This window comes from Euprymna scolopes, chromosome 38 (assembly GCF_053919585.1).
Source record: "Euprymna scolopes isolate OS-2025 chromosome 38, ASM5391958v1, whole genome shotgun sequence".
NCBI classification, from domain to species: domain Eukaryota; kingdom Metazoa; phylum Mollusca; class Cephalopoda; order Sepiida; family Sepiolidae; genus Euprymna; species Euprymna scolopes.
In genome coordinates this window covers 79473776-79481275 of record NC_136519.1, presented here as the reverse complement: position 1 = coordinate 79481275, position 7500 = coordinate 79473776, and the positions used below count along the sequence as shown (strand labels likewise).

The window sequence follows — 7500 nt, the reverse complement described above, 5'->3', positions numbered from 1 at the left end:
TCTCTGTTGTAAATTTTAAATGATTTTTCTCCCGGCCAGCCTCTTTTATCATAGTTACCCCTTTAAATTTGTATTTATGTGTGTGGTGGGAGGGGGGGCGTTTTGATCCCGGTCCAAAGGCCAAGAACAACAGATCAAAAGGAGTATATTAGAAAGTTTGACTTATGTCTAGGTATTCTACATCTAAAATTTCAGGTGTATAGACCTAAAATTGACCGAGGAGTTTGGTAGAGTCTGCAACGGTCAACTCTTTCAACTTTGACCTATTGGCATCTAAATATTCGCCCAGAACTGATTGAAAAGCTTGCTGTATGTCTGAATATCCTTTATGTAAAATTTCAAATGTTTAGACCCAAAATTTGCTGAATAGTTTGCTAGAGACCGCAAAGGTTACATCTTTTGAACTTTGACCCCTTGGAGTCTAATTTTCGGCCAAAAATCGACATAAAAAAAAGCTTGCCCTATCTCTGAATATCCTTTATGTGAAATTTCAAATGTTTAGACAAGAAACTGGCTGAGTAATTTGGTAGAGACCGCAGAGGTCAATTTAAAAAAAAAAAATTTTGACACCTTAACATTTATTGTTTTCGGCTCAAATCAAATTAAAAAGTTTGATCCATGTCTAAGTAACCTACATCTAAAATTTCAAGTGTTTAGACCCAAAATTGGCAGAGGAGTTTGGTAGAGTTTTCAAAGGTCAAATCGTTGAGCTTTGACCCCTTGACAGCTAAATTTATGGCCGAAAACCGATAAAGATTTTCCCAAATATCAATATTCCTTATTTCAAATCTCGAGTCAGTAGTCTGAAAATTGAGAGAATAATTTGGTAGGGAAACGCGTTCGTGCGCGCGCACACGCACACACACACACACACACACACACACACACGCATTTTCACTTATATAGATATTGAAAAAGTAAGTTCTTTATATCCTGAAAACTATTTCACTGCGCCACTTTTAAATGTATTTGTTTTCAACATCCCCGAAAACCCACAAAAGTTGTCATATAGGTTTTGCAGTTGGAAAGATTCTAGCCATTGACCAAAAAAATACAATACAATATTTAAAAAAAATTTTTTTTTTTTTTTTTTCATCAAAAAACAGTGTTCCTATTCACTTGCCTCCCCACGAGGGCAGAGTTAGATACAAGGTCGGTTTTTAATGTGGGGGGAAAATTCAGCTCCCTGAAAAGGGGCACTCTGGATAGGAACAAAAATAAAAATTGTCTCAGTTATGAAGGATTTCTCCCCCCCACCCCCACTAACCAAGAAAAAATGAAGTGTGGTATCTGTTCTGATACTGCATTATGATCTTGGCCAGAAACCATGTTTTTAATTGGATTTAGTATTATATAAGTTATACTTAGAAATATAGTCACATTTATCCCTAAAATTCTAAAATATTTTATTTGAGCGAAGGGTGATACCCGTTAATTTATTAATTTATTTCTTTCTTTATTGAAATATTTTTGCGCTTCTACACTATTGGGACGAAATTTCGGAAATCGTAAAACTAAATTTCAACGGTATCTACGTATTCCTCGTATTTTGAAAATGATTATATCCAAAAATTACGAAAATCGATATGGTAGTAAATTATTTATTAAAGAAAAAAAAAAAAAGAATTTGATGAAAACGATCGTAAGACACAGGAGGGGGGGAGGTAATTTTCCGTTTCGATTTGAACGATGGCGGCAATTTTTCAGCTGCTAACACGATTAAAGTTGATTTTGTTTAATAATTCAGTGATATTTAAATAATTTCGGCTGCATAATTTGGAAGCTATAATTGTAACTTATTTAGAATTGACAAAAAAAAAAAAAAATCAGCTGAAAACATATTTTTTTTTAAAATCTGGAAACTCCATTTATGGACTACAAAATCTCGTCCCAATTCTGTAGAAGCACCAATAATTTTAAGCAATAATACTCTCGTAGACAGCTTTTGTACTTTTACGCCCAACTATGTTCGATAACTCTAAAGGCGCAGCTAGCTCGTCCCCTTTCTTTACACCGCCATGCCACGTGTTGTAATTGCTTTTTCATTAGTTTTATTGCAATTTATAACACAATCTTTCGCAGATAATGAAGTATTATTCTTTATTTATTTAGCTTATTTTCTTAAATCTTCAATTTAACCGTCAGCTTTATATGAATGCCCTGGAAATGTCACTTCTGATTAATGTTTACCCGTTTTAAAAATATGTGTAAATATTGCTTTACGCCACAACAGAACACCGACCACTCTAATTTTTTAAGGGTATTCGAGGTCGCTGACAATGAATCTGGGTATACCTGAATCTGATAATCAAACTCATCGCAAATGTACAGTTTCCATGGTATGAACCCTTGGCTATTGGGACTATTTTGCGCCATTTCACCGCTTTCAGTAGTGTTTTTCTTACATGGCGCGTTCGATGCGAACGGCCGTAGTGAAGTGACTTATGACATCGCGCAGGAATCTTAAGCGGCCATTTGAAATAAGTTAGTTTTAAAAAATATATGAAGTTCATTTTTTTTTCTTGCGTAGTTTTTAAAGCCCTTTAATTGATCTAAAACATAGTTTTCACGAACGGTTTACAAAAACATAAGCACCAAACACCTTTATGTTTTTCGTTCTTTTTTTTTTTTAGGGGGGGGTCAATTATAGAACTTGTGTCGTTTAACAAATGATGTTTTTCGTTCTTTTTTTGGGTGGGTTGAATTATAGGAGGGGGGGTGTTGGGACCCCCCCCCCCAACATTCCCACCTTCAATGTAAACAGAAAACAGTAAAATCTAAAAATGTTAAATGGTATTCTGATCGGTAAATGTCGGCGCGTTACTTAAAGAAAAACAGTTAATTAAACTGCAGAAGCACAAGTTTAATTAAAGTTTTATATCCGTTTTTATTAAATTGTACGGTTAAAGTACAGAATAGGTACAAAACACCCTCTCCTCCCCATGTTAAGAATGACTTTCTAAGTAATAACGTTATTATTTCAGCACGAATTAATAATTGTATTAGTACCCAAAACATATGACAAATAAATGTTACCAAAGGCAAGATTAGTTATTTTTCTACCTAACTGGATAATTTTTTAGTGATTTTATTTAATGTAAAATGTTTATTTGCGCGGACGTTGTTGAAAGTGCCCACTCCTCTAAATTCCACAATTTTGACTTTTTTAAAAAAACCTTTTCCTGTTAATGTCATCGATTACAGACTTAAGTTTCAGATTATGAAAAAAAAAAAAAAAAAAAATGAAAAATTTTCTTTTCATAACTTTTCACTTGGGAGTTCAGTTTTCAATTATAACGGTGTATTAAATTGAACACGAACTTTGTGACCACGATGAATACTTACATACATACATACATGAGAGAGAGAGAGAGGGGAGAAGTAGATACATAGATGAGAAGAAGTGGTGGGGTGGGGGTTAAAGAAATCTTCTTTTTCTTAACTCAGAGTTGCCATGCAAGGGCGAAAAACATAAAAATAGGTTTTTGTAAACCAACCGCTCGTGAAAACGTGACTTTTTTCTTGGGGGGGGGGAGAAGCCTCCAGGCACCCTCCTCCCTGAAGGTGGGGTTGGGGATTATATCTCCCTGAAGGGGGGAGGCCGGCACCAAGCATGTAAATCCAGAGGGGTGACTTTTTTGTTACCCCTCGGAGTGGGAAGGGGGCCGGTCACCCAGGCAACGCCGGGTAACCCCTGCTAGTATAAAAGGAAAATTACAATTAAATTTACCAAAATGATCCAAGATGGTAAAATTAAAGTATAATATAAATATTAAAGAATTAATATTTATAAAATTATCTCAGCCAGATGTAAAAGCTCGATAAAACCAAATAGGAGATAGAGCTTATAATAAGCTCTATCTCCTATACTGTTTGCTCGTGTGTGTGTGTGTGTGTATATATATATATATATATTATATATATATAATTAAAAAGTTTGACTCGAGTCCAGGTAACCTTCAAATCGACTTACGTACACGAGTGCTACCCCTCATCGGCTCAGATGTTGTACGATGTACGCAGTTCAACTTAGGGAACAATTATTATTTTTACAAGGAAAGAATTTTTGCATGTGTAGCCTAGTTTGCTTGTTTGTTTATTATTATTATTATTATTATGGCTTGAACTTTGCGAATTATTTTGTTATGATTTTTTTTTTATGGATATTTTTTTTGGGGGGGCGGAGATTAGTTATAGGTAATTATGAACAGGAAAAGGTATTTTTTTTAGATTAGGTCTACCTCCACAATTTTCTTTTAAATGACGACTTTTAGAAGTTTTCTACTATGCTGAATACGGAAATCGCATTGAAATTTTGCAGAAATAAGTAGTTATCGAGATATAAAAAGTTGTATTATGCATTGTATTCTTTGGCGGCCACCGTTTTTACGCGCGTGCGCGCGCCATAAACAAATCTACGCGCGTAACAAAGATGGCCGCCAAAGAATACAATGCATAATACAACTTTTTATATCTCGATAACTAATAATTTCGGCAAAATTTCAAGGCGATTTTCGTATTCAGCGTGGCCGAAAACCTTCATAAGTCGTCATTTAAAAGAAAATTGTTGAGGTGGACCTAATCTGAAAATTTACCCAGAAAATTGTTGTAAGTCCAAATTAGCACTTGTGGCGATAAACAAAAACTTTCGAGTGTATCTACTTCTCATGGAATGTCGAAACACAGTGAAATGTTATTTGATGCTAATACACTTATTGACCCGCGCTATTTTTAAATAGTATTTTCAAGTTTAATTAAAGTTTTACAGTACCTATTTTTATTAACTTGTTAGATGAAAGGGTGAAAGTACAGAATAGGTTACACAACATCCTCCCGTCCCCATGTTAAGAATGACTTTCTAAATAATGTCATTATTTCAGCACGGCTCGATAAATGCATGCTTTTATTTTCTTGAATAAAATAAAAACTACTCGGCGAGAACACTACTGTTTTATTTTAAGAATTATTATTTATTTAAAAATGCAAATTTTAATTATTCAAAACATGTTTTTTCCCCGAAGTTTATTGAATATTTTTTTTAATTGCCATATTTTTCATGAACATGCTCTAAAAATGTTTCAAAATTATCTAGTATTTTTTTTTTTTTTTTTTTTTCGCTTTTCGTGTTATAAGACTCTATACATGGTCTCATCGACATGAGACCATTTCATTTCTCCTACTGGCCCCGATATGTACATATTTACAATGCCTCCCCACAGGACAGAGTTAGACACCAAGGTCGTTTTTTAACGTGGAGAAAAGGTACAAAAATAAAAAAAAATTGTCTCAGTCGTGAAGGACTGCTCCTTCACCGAAAGAGAACAAGAAATGGAAGTGCAGCATCTGAAGAACAGATGGTATTTATTTGCTCCCCCACCGAGCAAATTAGGCACAAGGCCGATTTTTAATGTGAGGAGTGAAGGGAGGGGGAAGGGAAAAAGGGGACCAGCTCCCGAGAGGTGGGAAATGGGAGCTGGTTAATGGTCAGGCATGTGGGGTTGCCCCCACATCTGGTCTTTGCTAGTCATAGCTTGCAGTATCTGCCGGAACAGATACTACACTTTGATCTTGTTTATATATTTTATTGCTTTTAAAAATTTTGAAAATACAATTAAGTAAAAAACAAAAGATTTTTAAACAACAAAATTAGGCGCAAGAAGGCCCTACAAGAAATTGGGGAAGGGTTCAGGGTCTTTGTGACTAAAGTGATTAAAAAGTAATAAATGTAGACTTTGAAGTCTTACTCTTGACTGGCAACATTTACCAAAATACCTCATTCCATTCACTCTATGGATCTTAATCTAACAACTACTACACTTTGATCTAGACCAAAAGGTGGTCCCGATATGTATTTCGACAAAAGCATATAATAACATAAATAATTCGCAAAGTTCAAGCCAAAATAAAAATATTCATAAAAAACAACAAAAAAAAAACAAAAAAACAATCCGAACAATAAATAAGAAAGGTACTAGTGCAGGAGGAGTGCACTAGCACTGCCAGTGCACTCATTGATCCGTGCTGAAATGATAACGTTATCATTTAGAAAGCCATTCTTACAATGGGGAGGGGAGGGTGTTTTGTACCTATTCTGTACTTTAACCTTGCAATTGAAAAAATAAATAAATAAAACTTTAATTATATTTGAAAATATTATTTTAAAAAAATAGAAAAACTAGGCGCTCCCTAAGTCGAACTGTGTACGCACAATATCGGAGCCGATGCGTATTTCGCTAAAGGGCTAGCAATCGTGTATGTCCGCCGTCAAATCTTTTTTTATTCAATGTAACATGTTTATTCAACTCGAAAAACATAGTGTTTACCGATGTATTGGAAAATTCAAAATGGCGCCCGACACTCTCTTTAACACGGTAAGTTCAGGAAAAGATGTTATAAATAATAAACTAGACAAAATACTGTTAGAAATTCGCTCATTATAGGTTACCGTGACATAAGTTGACATATATTCGGTGGTTTTTAAATAGTATTTTATCTAGTTTATTATTTATAATACGTTTTCTCAAACTTACCATGTTAAAGAGAGTGTCGGGCGCCATTTTGAATTTTCCAATACATCGGTAAACACTGCATGTTTTTCGAGCTGAATAAACATGTTACATTGAATAAAAACAAAAAAATGTATCCAGTTAGGTAGAAAAGTAACTTATCTTGCCTTTGATAATATTTATTTGTTATATATTTGTTTTTTGACAACTTTTTCGAATCTATGTGTACAGTAATACAAACCTGATTTTGAATATTAAAGATACTAGATGTGGTGTCATAATTTAAGAAAAAAAAAAAAAAAAGAAATCACAAACCGGTGCGGGTGCGTGTAATGTTAATCCGTGTTTATACGAAAAAAAAAAAAAATCTCCAAGATTTTAAAGTGGTTTTTAATCCTTTAAATCGTCGATTAGAAAGGAATTTTTCGCTGAAATTAAAAGTTGCGACGCAAAAAAAAAAAAAAAAAAAAGTACAGCATGAACTCCAAATTAATATAAAAAAAAAATATTTAAAAAAAACCACACATGTATCCCCCTCCCCCACACACATCTTTGTAGTATTAAACAGTGGTAATTGTATTCGGGCATTTTAAAAGACTATTTAAATCCATGACGGCTTTCTCTGTTGATTACGAATCTATAAAAAAAATCAAAATCGAATTGGGAACTCCAAAAAAAAAAAAAACGCGGAGAAAAATAAAACGTTTCGAAAAATCTGGATGAATTAACAAAAAATAAAATTTCGTTAGATGTCGAAGTGGGTGGAGCTAACATCGCCTCCTCCTTCGATTGATGTTCTTCCTCCTACTACTCACTTGCGTCAAACTATGTAATCATTCGTTTTCGTGTGTATGTATATATAAGACGGGCAGGCCTGTAACATATCATTCTATCCAAAACTCGTTTTGAATACCACAAGTAAGTAAGTTTATACTTATGTTCATTTTATTTTAAAACAACAACAAAACAAGTTTTTGTGTTTAGCAAAGAGTAA

General features: G+C 33.9%; 1 protein-coding gene across 4 annotated transcripts in view; it reads left to right on the top strand.

The window, feature by feature from the left end:
* LOC145263212 (uncharacterized) overlaps positions 1–7500 on the top strand; it is a 145816-nt gene that overhangs the window by 113867 nt on the left and 24449 nt on the right. Inside the window, exon 1 of one of the 4 annotated variants that reach the window (XM_080120289.1) lies at positions 7308–7424. The exons of 2 other annotated variants lie outside the window; for them this stretch is intronic. The gene's annotated coding sequence lies outside the window, so the exon portion shown is untranslated. Of the gene's footprint in view, positions 1–7307; positions 7429–7500 lie in introns of those variants that run through there. One more of the 4 variants, XM_080120290.1, reaches the window with a different exon arrangement.